Source organism: Pristiophorus japonicus, unplaced genomic scaffold (genome assembly GCF_044704955.1).
Source record: "Pristiophorus japonicus isolate sPriJap1 unplaced genomic scaffold, sPriJap1.hap1 HAP1_SCAFFOLD_91, whole genome shotgun sequence".
Classification (NCBI taxonomy): Eukaryota; Metazoa; Chordata; class Chondrichthyes; family Pristiophoridae; genus Pristiophorus; species Pristiophorus japonicus.
The window spans coordinates 2,051,776-2,074,197 of record NW_027254835.1 but is presented as its reverse complement, the minus strand read 5'-3'; the positions used below and the strand labels follow the sequence as shown (position 1 = coordinate 2,074,197).

General features: G+C 45.5%; 1 non-coding gene across 1 annotated transcript; it reads left to right on the top strand.

Moving 5' to 3' along the window:
* The first annotated feature begins 6,466 nt into the window (after positions 1-6,466).
* Positions 6,467-6,540, top strand: trnan-auu (transfer RNA asparagine (anticodon AUU)). The gene has a single exon. It is a non-coding gene; the product is annotated as a tRNA-Asn (tRNA).
* The last annotated feature ends 15,882 nt before the right edge of the window (positions 6,541-22,422 follow it).

The window sequence follows — 22,422 nt, the reverse complement described above, 5'->3', positions numbered from 1 at the left end:
TATACTTTTAGTTCAAAACCTTATAAAAAAAAAAGAGATCATTTATTTTACAGATCTATATGCAAATCATGTCGAAAAAATAAGAATCATTGACTTGAACATCATTAATTAATACATAAATTATGTTGTAAATCTTTTACCATTTATTTTGCCATGAGCATGTGAGGAACTTTTATTCCGATCTCATTGGGTTTAATTGTGGTACAAATGACAAACCGGGGGCTGGGTTCAGGAAAGGTTTACGTAGTGTAGCCCTTATCATGTTCACCTCCCACATGAAATGTCCCTGGTTTGAGCCTGGGCGCTTGCTTTATTTTAGAATATATTTACTATGAAATACATTGAACAAAAGTGGCCCCAGGTTCCGTGTCTGATGAGCAATGAACATTTTAAACCAATCTCCTAAAATACAGGGTGAGTAAAGTCAGATTTATGGATTGAGTCGGCACAACTAGAGCTTTCTGATCCAGAAGATTCGGGGGGTGCGTTAATTTGGGAGTTTGACGACTTTGAAAGGAACATTTTTGACTTGTGCAGCTTCGGTCAGAGAAATGTTTGTGAAAAGATTTTTTCACAGAAAGGGACTCAGAATTACACCTTCTGGCTTAACACTTCTCTCTGGGCACTAAGTTTAGCAGTGGTTTCTGTAGTGTAGCGGTCATTGCGTTTGTCTCAGACACGAAAGGTCCCAGGTTCGAGCCGGGGCAAAAACATTATTTTTGAATATAATTGCTGTAAAATAAATTGAAAAAAGTACCCCAGGTTCCTTGTCTTCTGAGCAATAAACATTTTAAACCAATTTCAAAAATTCAGAGTGTGTTAAGTCAGATAGGGTGTAAAATATCGTCTATGATGAAAGCTCCTGAAATTATTACAGTTCAGTTATTGAAGTATTGACTGTAAGTCTGCAAAACAATTCGGGTGGGAATATTAGCCCAAAGATTCTGGTTGGAGGCTTCCCGCGGACAATTCCTTTCCGATCGGTGATGTTCTAATCACCCCGCCTCCCACAGAGTTTAATTAATTGCATGTAATTATTTGAAAAAGTTTGAATTAAAAAGTTACTTTCCGAACTCGGGCTCCCTCTGTGAATGCCTAACCACTAAACGAGCAGGATACGCATTAAATAATATAATTACAGTCGTAATATTTTCTTTGCTGTTTCACAATAACCAGATCTATGCTCCAAAATCTGTCTCACCGTTTCCCCGGTGTCAGTCAGAGAAGCACATGGGACTGAATCAGTGACTTTGCTTTTTCGTCCTGTCTTCTGAAGCACCGCACAGTCCCACTCCGACAGTCAATGAGCTGTTGGGACGTTAGTGTATCCAGGCTGTGGGTGGCCACCCCGAGCGCAGCAGAGGGGTTTCTGCATGAGTTCTGGTTGGGGACAGTATTTCCCCTTCTCTGTTCCTCTTGTCTGTATCCCTCTTCTTTGTTTTCTGTATTTATTCCGCGGCCTCATTTTACGTGTTTAATGGGGAAGAAAAGATGAAGTGTGCGACACTCTGGAACAATTTCTCTCACTCAAATGTATCTATTTAGTGAAGTGAAATAAATAGTAATTAAAGAATAAGGGAGAAGCCACTGTCGCCCTTTTGACAGGAGAATAAACTCGCCCATGGCTGTTCATCCACAGCAAGTTTAAACATAATCTTCCTGCACGGGGTCATTTTGCGTGTAAAGCAAATGTGATAACGGCTCCACTGCGGAAACCGCTCTGACCAGAAGTACAGCAGAGGGCAGCTGACCAGTGAATGCCTTCGGTGCTGATCGGGAATGTGTTGGCTCACCTTAAACAACTTCTGTCCCTCACTCACAGCTGTCAATCCTTCTCCTCCGCTGCCCTTTACACAAACATGTCACTGATCCCCACCCACCACCCCACATCCCCATCGTGTTATCTTCCATGTTTGCACAGTGGGGCCGCGGAGGCACCTACTCTCTCCCCGCGGTTCGTAACTCAGTCAGTCTGTAAAATTAAAGGGGAACAAGTGTCCCGCAAAGGGCAGGGGAAGGAAGAGAGTCTGTAACCTGGGTTTAATTGTTTGTCAAAGGCTACCCGTCCTGTTGTGTATCTCTAGCAGTTTCCTACTTTCACAGGTGGATATACCGGGGCTGGACCATGCTCCTAAAATACAATGAGGTCGGGATAAAAGTTACTCACATCCTCACGGCAAAATAAATGATTGAAGTTCTACAATGGATTAATTAATGATGTTTAAATCAATGAATCTTTTTTACCACATTAGATGCATGCAAGTCTTTCTTATAAGGTTTTAATTTTGATGGAAGTGCAATTTCCCTGGCCGGAAATCGACCAAGGGCCGCGGTGGTGAGAGCGCCGAATCCTAATCACTGGACCACCAGGGAACGCTGCATTGCTGCATCGCTGCATCGTAATGCTTGGTGTCATTATTGTCCTTTTCAATCCACTTGTTTCACACCGAAACACATCGTAATCTTGATCTGAATTTAACGCCACGTGATTCTTTGAAATCACCTTTAAATGATTGGGTAAAACCACTCCTTATACCACCGAAAAACAGCTTCGATTCCAGGTCAGGGCGGTAACTTCTGTAACAGCTTTTTTCAATTCAAAAAATAAGAATTCATTTAATCACCGTTAAATAACCGATAACCTTTTTCAGGATGAAATAAATAATAATGTAGTTACTGAGGGACAGTAGTAGCTTTAATCATTCATTTTCTCTTTGCATGTGATGAATTTTTATCCCTATCTCATTTACATGCTGTATGAGAAATTGTAAGTGTTTATGACTCAGTTGTAAAACCATTGATTGTGTGTGTGTCTATTCTTGATAGGTGGAGCACTTGAGACAGAAGTTCCAGTTCGATATATGTATCAATAGAATCAATTTTCACCAGTTCCTTTAAACACAATAACATAATTTATTTTGATTGGACTGGATGGAGGAATATGATCCATGTAAAAAAAATTGTTATCATTTTACTTGTGCTGAATGCTCATAAAAGTATTGGAGTGGGAACTCACTGGATAACAGCAAAGCTTGCAATGTTTGCGGAATATATTCGTGCAGCCAAAATGCACAATGACAACCCGGAACTGTGCGGCACCGAATCCTCGGGGAAAAACAATAAAAGGCTTCGCCCGGAGATGGGTTTGGATTACCCACCTTTCAGTTACCAGCCGAATGCGCTAAACCATTGCGCCACAGATACACACTGCAAGACATGCAAAACCAGGGTGTCAGTCAGTTAAAGCTTCAGATTGCTCCGACCGGGATGGAACTTATCCACTCTCAGTTGTACTTTTCCCAACTAAATGATGGGACATTCATTGTGGATGTGTGGAAGCAGTCTGGTCCCGCACACTGCAAACACTTCCATGTCACCACCAACCAGCTCTCCCACAACCGGTGTGATCTACTTTCCAGCCTTCCAGTGCCTTGTCTGTGACGAAGTATGTTTCAAAAGTTTTGGCATAGTTGGTACAATGGTGTAATGGTGAGCACTCTTGACTTTAATCTAGTGATCTGAGTTCAAATCTCAGTAAAACCTAAATTCTTGTTGTCCCAGCTGCTGAAAATTTGGGACAAACAAGTGAAAGACACCTGGTGCTGGTGGGCAGTTTTGTTGCCTTTTTCATTGATGCTTGATCTACAAGTCTAGTTGTCAAATTGTGTGCTCAACCGTCAGTTATCTGCTACAAATCAGCGGAGGACAAATCACTTTGTTGTCTAATGCTGCCTTTGCCTGCACAATGTGTGCTGAGATTATCTGTGCAATATGCATTCCGCAGGATGAATAAAAGCAACGTTTTTTGAAATGCAGGCACTGCATGTTTTGCACTCGACAAAACGTTGCATTTTCTTTTCATTAATTTTACATTAATGCATTGCAATGCCAACGCACTTTTTACGTGGCAAGATCGATAATTAGCAGAGCAGAATGAAGAGATCGCAAAGTTTCTGTTTAAAGAATGAACTCAGTCGAGAATATTTTGTGGATTTTATTTTTCTGAGGCTATTTTCCCTGTGCTGGGGACACCCTGCGCAGATATGTGAAAAAGCTGGTTTTGTTAAAACTCCAGAGACCGCATGGCAGTGAGCTGGGACAAAAGACCTGTCAGTCATCCATTGACAAAAGAGCTGTCAGCCAGGAAGGGGGGCCACTGACAAAGCCACTCTAATTTGTAAAAGCACTTCTCACCTCCATCTCAGAAGGAGACACAGAACAATGAACCCACCAGCCTGGCCAGCCAAGGAGGAGCTCGGTCTTTCCCAACACAAAGGCTCAGAGAGATGCCCAGACTAAGGGCCATCAGCCCAATGCATGGGTGGAATGGCCCATCACTGACTAAGTACCCGTGCTTAGAAACAAAGGGGTTTTAAAGATTGGCGGGAAAGATAGGGGTAGCAAGACTCCCAGAAATCAGGGTCCTTTCCACTTTATTTTTAGCTTGGAGCTTGGTGTGAAGCTTGGAGCTTGCAGCTTGCAACTTGTGTCTAGAGAGAGCCGCCTCTCCCTCTTGCTCTCGCTCCACCGATCGATGTACCAGAGGAAGGGGCCGCAGTACTGCAGAAGAAGCCACCGAGACTGAAGACCAGGCAGTGACTTCCCACAGCTGAGCTGAGCAAGAAAACGGGCTGCGTGTGGTGGTGAACATGGTCGCGAGTGTCCCAAGCCAGTAACCAGATATCCCAGGCAAGCTGGGTGAGGGCTCAGGGTTTTCTCAGAAGTGAAGCTTTTCAGGGCTATTCTGGGGAGGGTAATTCATTGGTAAGGGTGGGGTTAGAATCCACCAGGGAATTACTGCGTGTTACTAGGTTCATTTCTGTACTGTATGTATGTTGTTTGTAACCGGGATTTTATTCTCCACAGAGACAGTGATTTTGTTTAGCAGAGCATGTATTAGACAGTGTATGTCAGACCAAATAAATATACGACGATTTATCACTGAAGCATCCCTTTCCATGACTCATTTAATTTACACTCTGAATAATAATTCCCGGATCTAGAACTTTCGTAAGGTGGGGGCGATTCAAACCGTCCGTCTGGCAATTGGGCGAGGATCACAAACACTTACAATATTTACGAAAGGATATACTTGCTTTGGAGGCAGTTCAGAGAAGGTTCACTGGGTTGACTCTGGAGATGAGCGGTCGACTTATGAGAAAAGGTTGAGTAGGTTGGGCCTCTACTCATTGGAATTCAGAAGAATGAGAGGTGATCTTATCGAAACGTATAAGGTAATGAGGGAGCTTGATAAGGTGGATGCAGAGAGGATGGTTCCACTGATAGGGGAGACTAGAACTAGGGGGCATAATCTCAGAATAAGGGGCCGCCCATTTAAATCTGTGATGAGGAGGAATTTCTTCTCTCAGAGGGTTGTAAATCTGTCAAACTCACTGCCCCAGAGAGCTGAGAAAGCCACGACATTAAATAAATTTTGACAGAGATAGCTTCTTCACTGATAAGGGAATAAGGCTGATGGGTAACGGGCAGGGATGTGGACTTGAGTCCATGATCGGATCAGCCATGATCATATTAAATGGCGGAGCAGGCTCGAGGGGCCATATGGCCGACTCCTGCTCCTAGTTCTTAAGTTCTTCTGTTCTGAATAGCGACACACAAAAAAATGCTTTGATCATGGTTACACCTTATCTTCACGTTTGTCAAACAGTTGGCTCGTTGGTCTCGGGCTGTGATTTCCCTTCGGAGTTGTTCATTGAAATTTACGAGGGGTCCCAGAGGAGTCCTGATATTACTCGCATATTTTGAAATTGCATCGAACTTTTGCAAAGAAGGACTTGCATATCTGCAGCGCCTTTCAGGAACTCATGACGCCCCAAAGCGCTTTACAGCCATTGAGTTGTGTTTGAAGTGTTGTAGTTTGAGGAAAGATGTGCCCAGATCACCAAACATGAACCTCAACTCTTTGCAAAGAGTTTGGTGCAAATAATCAGGCGTCTCAGGGACTTGGACTTTCTTTGAATAAGTTCTGCTTGTACCTGCATTCAAGCTTGAAACAGCAACTGGCCTTCCATCTCACGGGAGGTTTGGGGTTGATGTGCGTCGCTTTCAATCTTTGAAATTTCACCAAGCAAAGAAACGGTGAATCCAACTGTACCTGTCAGCATTTAGTTCCCGATGAATCACAGGAATATCCGCAGTCAGGAGCTGAAAAGAAATTCAAACATTATACCGGCTTGGAGACAATCAGAATACTTTGTCACGGACAAGGCACTGGAAGGCTGGAAGGTAGATCACACCAGTTGTGGGAGAGCTGGTTGGTGGTGACATGGAAGTGTCTGCAGTGTGCGGAACCAGACTGCTTCCAAGCATCCACAATGAATGTCCCTCCATTTATTTGGGAAAAGTACAACTGAGAGTGGACAAGTTCCATACCGGTCGGAGCAGTCTGAAGCTTTAACTGACTGACACCCTGGTTTTGGATGTCTTGCACCTTATACATCCATCAGTCTCTGTGGCGCAATGGGTTAGCGCGTTCGGCTATTAACCAAAAGGTTGGTGGTTCGAGCCCACCCAGGGACGAAGTATTTAACTGTTTTTCCCCGAGTATTCGGTGCCGCACAGTCCCAGGTTGTCATTGTGTGTTTTCGCTGCACGAATCTATTCCGCAAATGTTGCCAGCAGTGCTGTTATCCAATTAGTTACCACTCCAATATTTTATGAGCATTCAGTTCAAGTAAAACGATAAAAAAAAATTTACATGGATCATGTTCCTCCATCCAGCCCATTAGAAATAAATTATGTTATTGGGTTTAAAGAAACTGGTGGAAATTGATTCTATTGATACATATATAGAACTGGAACTACGGTCACAAGTGCTCCTCCTATCAAGTATAGACACACACACAATCAATGGTTTTACAACTGAGTCATAAACACTTACAATTTTAAACCATTCTCATACAGCGTGTAAATGGGATAGGGATAAAACTTCATCACATGTGAAGAGAAAATGAATGATTGAAGATACCACTGTTCCTCAGTAATTATATTATTATTTCTTTCATTCTGAAGAAGGTTATCGGCTAATTAACGGTGATTAAAAGAATTATTACTTTTGCACGTTGGCTGCATGTCGTCAATTTTATCAGGTTTTGAATTTAAAAATGGGTTACAATGCTGGTTGAATACATGACCACAAAGTCTTTTTGGGATCACAGGTTGAGTCTCTCTGGTGGTTTACGCTCTCTTGTAGAGCGCCTGAGTTGGGGCTCCGGTTGTTGGGCGCTGGCCTGTGTGTCTGCTGTTTGCGGTGCCTCAGGCCTATCCGGACTGCCCACAGTGACTGGGCTCTCCTCCCTTTGGTTCCAGTGTTCGGTCACCTGTGCTGGAGTGAACTCTGTATCGTGTTCTTCCTCTGCTTCTTCTATGGGGTTGCTGAACCTCCTTTTTGTTTGATCCACATGTTTGCGGCAGATTTGTCCATTGGTAAGTTTAACTACCAGAATCCTATTGCCCTCTTTGGCAATCACAGTGCCTGTGAGCCATTTAGTCCCTGCAGTGTAGTTGTGGACAACAACAGGGTCGTTTACACCAATATATCGTGCCCTCGCATTCCTGTCATGGTAGTTATATTGTGATTGGCGCCTGCTCTCAACAATTTCTTTCATGGTGGGGTGTATAAGGGATAACAGGTTTTGAGCGTCCTTATCATTAGCAGCCCTGCGAGTGGAACCCCTGTGAGCGAGTGTGGTCGAGATCTATTGGCCAACAGGAGGCGTGATAAGTGGCTTTGTAGGGAACCCCCTTGGATTCTGAGCATCCCCTGTTTGATTATCTGCACTTTTCGTTCTCCCTGGCCGTTTGAGGCTGGCTTAAACGGTGCCTTTCTGTCATGGTTAATTCCATTGCCTGCCATGAAGTCCTGGAATTCAGTGCTTGTGAAGCACGGGCCATTGTCGCTGACCAAGATGATCGGTAGACCGTGGGCGGCGAACATTGCCCGTAGACTTTCTACCGTGGCAGAGGATGTGCTTGAATTTGAAATGTCACACTCGATCCATTTGGAGTGGGCGTCTACTACATCCAAAAACATTTTTCCGATGAAAGGACCTGCGTAGTCATCATGGATGCGTGACCAAGGCTTGGCGGGCCATGGCCAGGGGCTAAGCGGGGCTTCCGTGGGCGCATTGCAGATCTGCATCTATCCCTGGCCACCAAACGTGTGACCTGGCAATTGCCTTCATCATGACAATGCCCGGATGCTCATTGTGGAGTTCTCTGATGAACACCTCTCTGCCCATCTGGGGCATGACTACACGGTTTCCCCACAGTAGGCAATCGGCCTGAATCGAGAGTTCATCCCTGCCCCTGTGAAATGGTTTAAATTCCTCAGGGCATGCCCTGTACGTGGCTGCCCAGTCCCCATTCAGGACACATTTCTTGACTAGAGACAATAGCGGGTCTCTATTTGTCCAGACTTTAATCTGACCGGCTATCACAGGTGAGCCTTCACTTGCGAAAGCTTCAACAGCCATGACCATCTCAGCGGCATGCTTGGTAGCCCCCTCAGTGGTGTCTAGTGGGAGCCTGCTGAGTGCATCGGCGCAGTTTTCAATGCCCGGTCTGTGCCGAATTGTGTAGTCATAGGTGGCTAACGTGAGTGCCCACCTCTGTATGCGGACCAATGCGTTTGCATTTATGGCCTTGTTGTCGGCCAAAAGGGACGTTAGGGGTTTGCGATCTGTCTCCAGCTCAAATTTCCTGCCAAACAGGTACTGGTGCATTTTATTTACCGAATATACACATGCGAGCGCCTCCTTTTCTATCATCCCGTAGCCCCTTTCTGCCTGGGACAGACCTCTGGAGGCATAAGCTACCGGCTGTAACTGACCCTTGGCATTGACAGGCTGCAACACACACCCGACACCATAGGACGACGCATCGCACGTTAACACAAGTTTCTTACATGGGTCATATCGCGTTAACAGATTGTTGGAACAGAACAAATTGTGTGCTCTCTTAAAAGCCCTTTCCTGGCTGTCTCCCTAGACCCATTCGCGACCATTGCTTAGGAGCACGTGTAGCGGCTCTAGCAGCGTGCTCAATCTGGGAAGAAAGTTACCAAATAGTTGGGGAGCCCCAGGAACAAACGCAGCTCCGTCGTGTTACGGGGTCTGGGTGCTCTCTGGATCGCTTCCGTCTTGGACGCATCCCGTCTACTCCTACCCTCATCCCCAGGAATTCTACCTCTGGAGCTAGGAAGACGCACTTTGCCTTTCCCTGTCGCAGCCCTACCCGGTCCAGTCTGCGTAGCACCTCCTCCAGGTTGTGGAGGTGTTCTTCAGTCTCGCAACCCGTGATGAGGATGTCGTCCTGAAAAACCATCGTCCGTGGAAACGACTTGAGGAGGCTTTCCATATTTCTTTGGAAGATCGCGGTGGCTGAGCGAATCCCGAACGGACATCTGTTGTACTTAACCAACCGCTTGTGTGTCGTGATGGTGGTCAGCTTCTTCAACTCTCTCGCCAGCTCCTGGGTCATGTAAGCTGAGGTCACGTCCAATTTTGAAAAAAGTTTGCCACCGGATAGCATCGCAAAGAGGTCCTCCGCTCTCGGTAGCGGGTACTGGTCTTGGAGTGACACCCGATTGATGCAGGCCTTGTTATCACCATATATCCTGACTGACCCATCCGCTTTGAACACCGGTACAATCGGGCTCGCCCAGTCACTGAATTCGACTGGCAAAATGATACCTTCCCTCAGCAGGCGGTTCAATTCACCTTCTATCTTTTCCCACATCACGTACGGCACCGCTCTGGCCTTGTGGTGTCCTGGCCTGGCTTCCTGGTTTAAGTGAATCACTACCTTGCCCCCCATGAAAGTGCCAATGCAGGGTTGAAATAATGAGTCAAATTTGTGCAGGATCTGTGAGCATGAAACTCGCTCCACGTAGGAAGTAGCATTAACATTGTCCCATTTCCAGTTCATGACAGCAAGCCAACTCCTCCCCAGTAGTGCGGGACCGTTCCCCATGACAACCCAGCGTGGCAACCTGTTCTCCGAATCTTCGTGGGTCACAATTATCGTGGCGCTGCAAAGCACCAGAATGATCTCCTTGGTGTATGTCCGTACCTGTGCGTCAATCGGTGATAATTTTGGCCCTACTGGCCTTGGACGCCCACAACTTTTCAAACTATTTGATACCCATCAGGGACTGGCTAGCCCCCGTGTCTAGCTCCATTGATACTGGGATGCCACTGAGGAGCACTTTCATCATTATCGGTGGCGTCCTGGTGTATGAACTGTATACATGCTCCACATGAACTCACTGAACTTCAGCTTCCAGTGATTTCCCCCAGCTTTCATTTCTGCAATTTCTGTCGGTATTTTGCTCATCTCTGCAAACTCCGGCTGAGTTTGTACCTCCATGCCTCCAACATGAGCTGTTGTTGGAAACAAAAGATCCCTTGCTCATCAATCGTCCCTGACTACCCCTGTGACTGTCCTTGAGTGTGCCATTAACAGGTGTTGATGGCCCCATTACTGGCCACATTGTCCCTTGCAATGGTGTGAATCACCGTTCTGCTTGCCATTATCTCTGTCGAACTCCCCCTCTGAGTTCGACTACATGTTGGGGCATACCCGATTGCCCTTGTCTGCCTGCAGAACTGTGTGCTGCTTCAACAATGTTGATTCTCTGTCCCAACCATTCCTTAACACAGTATCTCTCGTCTATTCTGCTAGCGGCCATGCTCACGTGGTTTAAATCCCAGTTTCTCGTCGCCATTGATACATCCTTAATATACAGCAGAAATGCACACGAGGCCCATGCTTGAGAGAAGGTCAGTCTGTGACCTGTCCTTTATTCCTTAGCACTCAAGTGATGAAAGTGGGTGGAGCTTCCCATTTTTTACCTGAAGGTCCAGGTTAGAAGTGTCTCCCACAAGTTCACCACCTAGTGGTCATTGTTCTCACAGTGTACAACTGAGGTCAGATTATATATGGGTTACAATGTTGGTTGAATACATGACAATAAGCACTTAAAATTTTAAACCATTCTCCTAAAATACAGTGTGTAAACGAGATAGGGATAAAAGTTCATCACATGTAAAGAGAAAATTAATGATTGAAGCTAGTAAAAGATCCTCTCGGAATAAGTGATCACAGTATGGTTGAATTTGTAATACAGATTGAGGGTGAGGAAGTAGTGTCTCAAACGAGCGTACTGTGCTGAAACAAAGGGGTCTACAGTGGGATAAGGGCAGAGTTGGCTAAAGTAGACTGGAAACACAGACTAAACGGTGGCACAATTGAGGAACAGTGGAGGACTTTTAAGGGACTCTTTCATAGTGCTCAACAAAAATATATTCCAGTGAAAAAGAAGGGCGGTAAGAGAAGGGATAACCAGCCGTGGATAACCAAGGAAATAAAGGAGAGTATCAAATTAAAAACCAATGCGTATAAGGTGGCCAAGGTTAGTGGGAAAATAGAAGATTGGGAAAATTTTAAACGACAGCAAAGAATGACTAAGAAAGCAATAAAGAAAGGAAAGATAGATTACGAAGGTAAACTTGTGCAAAGCATAAAAACGGATAGTTAAAGCTTTTACCGATATATAAAACGGAAAAGAGTGACGAAAGTAAATGTTGGTCCCTTAGAAGATGAGAAGGGAGATTTAAAAATGGGAACTGTGGAAATGGCTGAGACCTTAAACAATTATTTTGCTTCGGTCTTCACAATGGAAGACACAGAAACCATGCCAGAAATTGCTGGTCACAGGAATGTGGGAAGAGAGGACCTTGAAAATATCACTATCACTAAGGGGGTAGTGCTGGACAGGCTAATGCGACTCAAGGTAGACATGTCCCCTGGTCCTGATGAAATGCCAGGGTATTAAAAGAGATGGCGGAAGTTATAGCAGATGCATTCGTTATAATCTACCAAAATTCTCTGGACTCTGGGGAGGTACCAGCGGATTGGAAAGCAGCTAATGTAATGCCTCTGTTTAAAAAAGGGAGCAGACAAAAGGCAGGTAACTATAGGCTGGTTAGTTTAACATGTGTAGTAGGGAAAATGCTTGAAACTATCATGAAGGAAGAAATAGCGGGACATCAAGATAGTAATAGTGCAATCAAGCAGACGCAGCATGGATTCATGAAGAAGAAATCATGTTTAACTAATTTACTGGAATTCTTTGAGGATATAACGAGCATGTTGGATAGAGGTGTACCGATGGATGTGGTGTATTTAGATTTCCAAAAGGCATTCGATAAGGTTCCACACAAAAGGTTACTGCAGAAGATAATGGTACGCGGAGTTAGTGGAAATGTATTAGCATGGATAGAGAATTGGCTGGCTAACAGAAAGCAGAGAGTCGGGATAAATGGGCCCTTTTCCGGTTTGGAATTCGGTGGTTAGTGGTGTGCCACAGGGCTCGGTGCTGGGACCACAACTGTTTATAATATACATAGATGACCTGGAAGAGGGGACAGAGTGTAGTGCAACAAAATTTGCAGATGACACAAAGATTAGTGGGAAAGCAGGTTGTGTAGAGGACACAGAGAGGCTGCAAAGAGATTTAGATTGGTTAAATGAATGGGCTAAGGTTTGGCAGATGGAATAAAATGTCGGAAAGTGTGAGGTCATCCACCTTGGGAAAAAAAACTGTAAAAAGGGAATATTATTTGAATGGGGAGAAATTGCAACATGCTGCGGTGCAGAGGGACCTGGGGGTCCTTGTGCATGAATCCCAAAAGGTTAGTTTGCAGGTGCAACAGGTAATCAGGAAGGCGAATGGAATGTCGGCCTTCATTGCGAGAGGCATGGAGTACAAAAGCAGGGAGGCCCTGCTGCAACTGTATAGGGTATTGGTGAGGCCGCACCTGGAGTACTGCGTGCAGTTTTGGTCACCTTACTTAAGGAAGGGTATACTAGCTTTGGAGGGGGTACAGAGACAATTCACTCGGCTGATTCCGGAGATGAGGGGGTTACCTTATGATGATAGATTGAGCAGACTGGGTCTTTGCTCGTTGGAGTTCAGAAGGATGAGGGGTGATCTTGTAGAAACATTTAAAATAATGAAAGGGATATACAAGATAGAGGCAGAGAGATTGTTTCCACTGGTCGGGGAGACTAGAACTTGTGGGCACAGCCTCAAAATACGGGGGAGACATCCATTGTGGATGTGTGGAAGCAGTCTGGTCCCGCAAACTGCAGACACTTCCATGTCACCACCAACCAGCTCTCCCGCAACCGGTGTGATCGACCTTCCAGCCTTCCGGTGCCTTGTCGGTGACAAAGTATTCTGATTGTCCTGAAGCCGGTATTAGGTTTTAATTTATTTTCAGCTCCTGACTGCGAATATTCCTGTGATTCAACGTGAACAAAATGCTTACAGGGACAGTTGGATTCAGCGATTCTTTGCTTGGTGAAATTTCAAAGATTGAAAGCGACACACATCAACCCCAAACCTCGTCACCTACTCACTAACTGCTACACGCTGCTTCCGTGAGATGGAAGCCATTTGCTGTTTCAAGCTTGAATGCAGGAACAAGCAGAACTTATTCCAAGAAAGTCCAAGTCCCTGAGGCATCTGATTATTTGAACCGAACTCCTTCGCAAAGAGTTGAGGTTCGTGTGGGGTGATTTGGGCACATCTTTCCCCACCCTACAACACTTCAAACATAACTCAACGGCTGTAAAGTGCTTTCTCTCTTCCTCTTGTCAGTATCCCTGTGCTTTTATTTCTCTATTTATTCCCCTGTCTCAATTTCTAGTGTTTAAAAGGGAGCAAAAGATGAAGTACGTGTCACTGTGGAACAATTTATCTCGATCAAAGTTAGATGCACTACCGTTGCTCCATGAGGTCTCGGCAGCTAGCCGTTGATATTCAGGTCCATAAATAAATATATTTTTTTGTATTTATACAAATTATCGAAGCTGTTCCCTGGTCGCGTGGTTAAGATGTCGAGCATTAAACCTCTTTCCATTCTCAATCAGTTCATCGTAGAAACATAATTGAGGTGTGTGAGAGGATTAATGATTGCTGTAATCGCCGTTAATAACCCCACTACTATCTGTTACAGAATGAGCTTACACATTCTCCCGCTTCTCCTGCCCTTTGCCGGACACGTGTTCGGGGTTTAATTTTACAAACTGGGTTTGTTCACTGATCGCGGGGAAACGGTAGGAGCCTCTGTGGCCCCACTGTGAGGATGTAGAAGTGAACACTGTGGCTGGGTGATCCGTGACATTTCTGTAAAGGCAGCGGAGGAGAAGGATTGAGAGATTTGAGTGTGGGACAGAAGTTGTTTGAGGTGAGCCAGCACATTCCCGATCAGCACAGAGGGAGCTCACTGGTCAGCTCCCCTCTGTTGGGGTTACTGTGACAGAGGTTTCCGTCGTGTAGTGGTTGTCACGTTTGCTTTATATGTATACGATCACTGGTTCGATCCCAAGTGCGAACTTTATGTTTAAACTTGCTGTGGATGAACAATTGGAGCCGAGTTGAGTCTCCGAGCAAATACTGCCTGACATGCTGAGATTTCCAGCATTTGCTGTATTTATTGATTAAAGTATCAACTCTCCCTCAGTTAGCATTTCTTTCATTGTGCAAAAGAAGGTGATGGGTTAATTAATGATGCTTTCCCGTGAAAGCAACACAAAAGTTTAACGAATAAACATATGGTGACTGGCAGGTGAGCGCTGTTTCTGACACCCAGTGGGAATGGGCGGAGATTTTAAAGCCCCTTTTATTGCAGAACCTTCATTTTGATGAACATCTCAGACTCAGTGTTTAGGCCTCGTGGTGCAACGGTGGTGTGTCTGCCTCTTGATCAGAAAGTTGCGTGTTTAAATCATGTTGAGGTCCCTGTTCTTTTGGGTAATTCCAGAATTAATATTTTCTTTGCTGTTTCGCAATAACCAGACCCTTCCTCCAAGGTCTGTCTCACTGTTTACCCGGTGTCAGGCAGAGATACGCCTGCTGTCCTCATTTACTTCATGTGACAGGACACAAAAGTTCAAAATCAAACTGCCACACATAATATTGAGCAGTCAGGATGGCCGAGCGGTCTAAGTTGCTGCATTCAGGTTGCAGTCTGCTTTGAAAGCGTGTGTTCCGTAGTGTAGTGGTCATCACATTGGCTTAACACGCAAAAGGTTCCTGTTTCAAAACCAGCTGAAAACGTGCTCAATTAAATATGAGATGCATTGAATAACGTGCATTTCTTGTTCAGTATTAACAAAGCACAATGTCTCCCAGTCCTGCTATATTGACTGAATACTCTGTACAGTTCGGTACACATTCAAACTCTACAATTTCCAGCCCTGACGCTGCAGAAAGCCCCTCTCAAAGCTGCACATTCCGGCTGCTTTCAGTTGAGTTGTGAGAGATTATTGACGGATCCTGCAGCTGTGAAAAGGAATGATGTGTGAGAGGGGTCATCAAACGAGGCCACGTGGGTTGAATTAAAGAACAAAAATGGGGCGATCACACTACTGGGAGTGCACTATAGACCCCCGGGCAGTTAGAGGGAGATAGAAGAACAAATATATGGGCAGATTGTTGAGAAGTGCAAAACCTATAGATCTGTAATAGTGGAGGATTATAACTACCCGAATATTAACTGGCGAAATGATACTGTGAATGGTACAGATGGTGGAGAATTCCAAAAATGCATTCAGGAGAACTTCTTTATCCAGTATGTAACAAGCCCATCAAGGGAGGGTCGGTTCTGGACTGGGTCCTGTGATCGAAGAGGGGCAGGTATGAGGGGTATTAGTGGGAGAGCATTTTGGTGCGAGTGATCATACTCAGTAAGGTTTAGGGTAGTTATAGAAAAGGACAAAGGGGACCAGGAATAAAAGTTCTCAATTGGGGTAAAGCCAATTTTTCTGAGCTGAGATGGAATTTGGCCAAAGTGGACTGAGAACGGCTACTTGATGGTAAATCAGTGTCAGAGCAGTGGGAGGCATGCAAGGAGGAGATCCTGAGGGCACAGAGCAAGTATGTTCCCTTTAAACAAAGGTTGGACTAACAAATCTAGAGCTCCCGGGATGTCAGGGGCCATAGAAGGAAAGTTAACGAAAAAAAGGGAAGCTTATGACAGATACCGATAACTCAATACTGCAGAAACTCTAGAGGTGCAGAGGTGCAATTAAAAAATATATCAGGAAACCCAAGAGAGAGCATGAGAGAATGTTGGCAATTAAATCTGGGAAAACCCAAAGATGTTTTATAAATACATTAAGAGCATGATGATAAAAGATAAAGAGTGGGGCCTATTAGAGTCTATAAAGGGAATCTGTACGCGGAGGCGGAAGGCTTGGGTAGGATTCTTTATGAATACTTTGCATCTGTTTTCACAAAAGAGAGGGGCGACGTGGACTTTGCAATGAGGGTGGAGGAGTGTGAAATATTAGATGAAATAAACATAGTGAGAGAGGAATTATTGGTGGCTTAGCAGCTTTGAAAGTGGATAAATCCCCAGGCCCGGATGAAATGTATCTCAGGCTGATAAGAGCAGCAAAAGAGGAAATAGCAGAGGCTCTGACCACCATTGTCCAATCCTCACTGGCTACAGGTGCGGTGCCAGAGGATTGGAGCACTGCTAATGTTGTACCTTTGTTTAAAAAGGGAAAAAGGGATTGAGTAAATACAGGCTGGCCAGCTGAACCTTTTACAATTATTTGTAAAATTCATGAGGGACAGGATAAATCTTCATTTGGAAAGACATGGATAAATCAAGGATAGTCAACATGAATTTGTCAAGGGAAGGTCGTGTCTGACTAAATAGATTGCATTTTTCGAGGAGGTAACCAGGAGGGTTGATGAGGGCAGTGGTATGATGTAATGTATATGCACCTTAGCAAAGCTTTTGATAAGGTCGCAATTGGCAGACTGGTTACGAATGTAAAAGCCCATGGGATTCAAGGGCAAAGTGGCAAGTTGGGTCCAAAATTTGTTCAGAGGCAGGAATCAAAGCGTAATGATTGATGGGTGATTTTGTGATCCAGTGGGATTCCGCAGGACTCAGTGCTGGGTCCCTTGCTTTTTGTGGTATACATTAATGACTTGGACTTAAATGTTGAGGGTATGAGTAAGAAGTTTGCAGATGACACTAAAACAGGCTGAGTGGTTGATAATGAAGAAGAAAACTGTAGACTGGAGGAAGATATCAATGGATGTCTCAAGGCGCTTTGCAGCCAATGAAGTACTTTTTGAAGTGCGGTCACTCTTGTAGTGTGGGAGACACAGCCGCCAATTTGCACATGGCAGGCTCCTATCGGCAGCAGTGTGATGATGACCAGATCATCTGTCTCTGTGATGTTGATTGAGGGATAAATATTGACCAGGACACGAATCCTGGCCACATTGATCCTCCCACCACTTCACACTGTTCTCCGAGGGACCAGCGCGATGATACTAAAACAACAAGCGAAGTTGGTAAGCTATCCATGCAGTCCATCGGAATCCAGCCACACCACCTTATACCGCGGGTAACATCTCTCCATGGATTCTGGAATCTGGATCAACAAACCATAATCCCATCTGAGAAGGTTTTGAGATGGGCGTCTGGGTGACGTCATCAAAACCCTGGTCGTCATTTTGGAGCGTGAGCAGGAACATCGGCAGGGCCCAGGTAGAGAGGAGTGGGAAGGTCGGGGCGGATGAGCGGTGAGTGTTTGTGGCGAGATACGGTGAATGTTTATGGTGGAGGAGCGGCGACAGATCGTGGAGGAGGTGTGACAGATGACGGTACGGGGCCCAGAAGAGCCGAGGGCCCAGGGGCAGCACGGGCCAACCCACACTGCGATATGTGTGGGCACTGGGTCCACGCAGCAGAGCTGGTCTCCTGTCATCTTAGTTAACCCTTGCCACTGGAACAAGACCTCGCTCTGTCAAGCCCATGTGGTGGCTGGTGTGCAACGGTCACCCCACGTTAAAAAAATCCACACAAAGGCAACTTCCACCCCCTCAATTGGAGTCCAGGACTGGAACATCGGGTCCATCATCGAAACTCCTGTGAACTCATCAAAGCAAATCGTCCTCGATCGAGGGACTGCCTATGATGATGATGATCAATGTACTGGTCAGTTGGGCAGAACTGTGGTAAATGGAATTCAATCCGGATAAGTGTGAGGTAATGCATTTAGGGAGGTTTAACAAGGCAAGGGAATACACATTAAATGGTACGACACTGAAAAGTGTAGAGGAACAAAGGGACCTTGGAGTGCAGGTCCGCAGATCCCTGAAGGTAGCAGGCCAGATAGTTAATGTGGTTAAGAAGGCATATGGAATACTTGCATTTATTAGTCAAGGCATGGAGTACAAGAGCAAGGAGGTTATGCTTGAACTGTACAAAACACTGGCTGCACCACAGCTGGAGTACTGCGTGCAGTTCTGGTCACCACATTACAGGAAAGATGTGATTTCCCTGGAAAGGGTGCAGAGGGGATTTACTTGAATGTTGCCTGGTCTGGAGAATTTCGGCTATGAGGATCGTTTGGAGATGCTGAGTCTGTTTTCTTTGCAACAGAGGCATCTGAGCGGAGACCTGAGTGAGGTGTATAAAATTGAGGGGCCTGCATAGAATGGATAGGAAGGTCCTGTTTCTCTTGGCAGAGGGGTCAACAAACAGGGGGTGTAGATTTTAAGTAATTGGGGGAGGTTTAGAGGAGATATGAGGGGACATTTCATCACCCAGAGGGTGGTGGGGATCTGGAACTCAATGCCTGACAGGGTGGTAGAGGGAGGGACCCTCACCACATTTAAAAGATACGTGGATGTGCACTTAAAGTGCCGCAACCTACAGAGCTCTGGACCGAGAGCTGGAAAGTGGGATCAGGCTGGATAGCTCTTGGTCGGCCGGCGTGGACACGATGGGCCGAAATGGCCTCACTCTGTGCTGAAACTTTCTGATTCTATGATTCTATTAATATCGATATATATACATATATATAATATATACTATTATCGTAATTTTTCCTTGGTGGTCGAGTGGTTAAGATCCAGAGCACTAACCCTCTATCTATTCTCAATCAGTTTATCACATGAAAATAATTGAGGTCTGTGAGAGGATGAATAATTGCATACCTCGGGAGCCTATTATCAGCGAGGGCAGGCATCGACGACGAGGTTCAACACTGCCTCCAGTGCGCCAGTGCAGCCTTCGGCCGCCTGAGGAAGAGAGTGTTCGAAGATCAGGCCCTCAAATCTGCCACTAAGCTCATGGTCTACAGGGCTGTCGTGATACCCGTCCTCCTGTGTGGCTCAGAGATATGGACCTGATACAGTGGACACCTCAAGTCGCTGGAGAAACACCACCAATGATGTTTCTGCAAAATCCAACAAATCCCCTCCGAGAACAGATGCACCAACGTTAGCGTCCTCAATCAGGCCAACATCCCCAGCATCAAAGCACTGACCACACTCGACCAGCTCTGTTGGACGGGCCACATTGTTCGCATGCCTGACACAAGACTCCAAAAGCAAGCGCTCTACTCTGAAATCCTGCACGGCAAGCGAGCCCCAGGTGAGCAGAGGAAACGTTTCACGGACCCTCAAAGCCACTTCATAAAATGCAACATCCCCAACAACAGCTGAGAGTCCCTGGATAAAGACCACTCTAAGTAGAGGAAGAGCACCTGGAGGGCGCTGAGCATCTCGAGTCTCATCGTCGAGAACATGCAGAACACATGCACAGGCAGCGGAAGGAGCGTGTGGCAATCCAGTCCCACCCAACCTTTCCTTCAACTACGGTCTGTCCCACCTGTGACAGAGACTGTAATTCCCGTATTGGACGGTTCAGTCACCTGAGAACTCACTTTTAGAGTGGAAGCAAGTCTTCCTCGATTTCGAGGGACTGCCTATGATGATGATGAATTGCTGTAATCACCGTTAATAACCCCGTTACTTCCTGTTACACACTGAGTTTACAGACTCTCTGGCTTCTCCTGCCCTTTGCGGGACACTTGTTCCGGGTGTAACTTTACAAACTGGGTGAGTTCGCTGATGGCGGGGAGACGGCAGGAATCTCTGTGGCCCACTGTGAGGATGTGGAAGTGAACATAGTGGGTGGTAATTACGTGACATTTCTGTAAAGGGCAGCGGAGGAGAAGGATTGAGAGTTTTCAGTGTGGGACAGAAGTTGTTTAAGGTGAGCCAACACATTCCTGATCCTCCTCTCTTCTTCTGAGGCAGTCCCCCGGAGTCGAGGATGACTTGCTTCCACATCAGCATCGGTCCCGATCACCACCGAGGGAGCTCACTGTTCAGCTCCCCTCTGTTATGCTTCTTGTAACAGAGGTTTCTGTAGTGTAGCTGTTATCACGTAGCTTTACATGTGAAAATTTCCTGGTTCTATCCCGGGCGGGAACATTATGTTTAAACTTCCTGTGGATGAACAATCGGAGGCGAGTTTAGTCTCCTGGCAAAAAAGCAGATGCTGCCAGTGCGGTACCAGAACTGAACACAGTCCCCCAAGTGAGGTCTAACCAGGGCTTTGTGTAGCTGCACACAACATCTGTCCCCTTGTGTTCCAGTTATACGAACATAAGAAATAGGAGCAGGAGTTGGCCACACTGCCCCTCGAGCCTGCTCCACCATTTAATAAGATCATGGCTGATCTGATCATTGACTCAGCTCCACTTCCCCTTCCGCTCCCCATAACCCCTTATCCCCATATCATTTAAGAAATTATCGATTTCTGACTTAAATATATTCAATGTCCCAGCTTCCACACCTCTCTGAAGCAGCGAATTCCACAGATTTACAACCCTCTGAGGGAAGAAATTTCTCCCCATCTCAGTTTTAAATGGGCGGCCCCTTATTCTAAGATCTCGTTCTCGTCTCCCCCACCAGTGGAAACATCCTCTCTGCATCCACCTTGTCGAGCTCCCTCATAATCTTATACATTTGGATAAGATCACCACCCATTCTTCTGAATTCCAATGAGTAGAGGCCAAATCTAAACAACCTTTCCTCATAAGTCAACCCCCTCAACTCCGGAATTGACCAGTGAATCTTCTCTGAACTGCCTCCAGAGCAAGTATATCCTTTCGTAAATATGGAAAACAAAACTGCACGCAGTATTCCAGGTGTTGCCTCACCAATACCCTGTATAACTGGAGCAAGATTTCCGTGTTTTTATACTCCATCCCCTTTGCAATAAAGGCCAAGATTCCATTGGCCTTTCTGCTCATTTGCTGGTGATCGAGTTCACAAGATATGAAGGCCAGCTTAACATTAGTCTTATTTGATTATTTTCTGTACCTGCCCATGACATTTACATAAAAACATGTTGACTCTGTCAAATCATGTTATAATTTTTGAAGTGCCCTGACACCACTTCCTTAACAATGGATGACAGCATTTTCCCGATGACTGATGTCAGACTAACTGTCCTGTAGTTCCCGGTTTTCTCTCTCCCTCCTTTCTTGAATAGCGATGTTACATTTGCGACCTTCCGATCCGCTGGGACTGTTGTAGAATCTGGACATCGTGGTGCAACGGTTACGGGTCTAACTCCGATCAGGAGGCTGCGTGTTCAAAACAGTTAATTTAGCTGTTGTTCTTCTGCAATTGATATTGTGTTTGCTGTTTCACAATAACAAGACCCTTGCTCTAAAACCTGTCTCACTGTTTCCCCAGGGGCACGTTCATGTTGCAATGAACATTCTGAATCATTAGCCTGAAGTACAGTGTGTAAAATGGGATATGGTTTAAAAGTTAACATGCAAAACACAGAACCAATTATTCAATTATCGACTCTCCCTCAGTTAGCATTCTTTCACTGTGCAAAAGAAGCTGATCGGTTAATTAATGAAGTTTGCCCGAGAAAGCGACGTAAAATTTAACGATAATGATTCACTCAACGTGGGGCTCAAACCCACAACCCTGAGAATAAGAGCCTCATGTTGTATCTACTGAGCTAGCAAGGATTATGTAAATGACATCTCCCTGTCGGTGATTGCAGCCAGGCGCCTGTTGGTTCCGTCCCATTTCCCGGTGTTTCCCGATCCTGTCTGTCTCTCTGGCTCTGTTCAATCTGTGTGTGGCCACCTCCAGTTTGATTTTGAACGAATACCCGTGTTTGTGTATTCAGTAAAAACAGAAAATGCTGGAAACACTCAGCAGGTCGGGCAGTATCTGTGGAGGTGGGGAAGTGGGAATAATCGATGGGTTTGTTTGCTGGGAAGTGAGGCAGCGCTGCAGGATGCTTTTTTTCGAGGTGTGAGCAGAGGTTTCCGTCGTGTAACGGTTATCACCTTCGCTGCACATGTGAAATATCCTCGGTTTGAGCACGGACAGAAACATTATTTTAGTGAATATTTTTCTGTGGAATACATTTTAAAAAGTCGCCCCAGGTTCCTTGTATCATGAGCGATGGGCATTTTAACTCACTCTCCTAAAATACAGTGTGTGTAAAATCAGATAGGGGATAAAACTTCATCAATGAT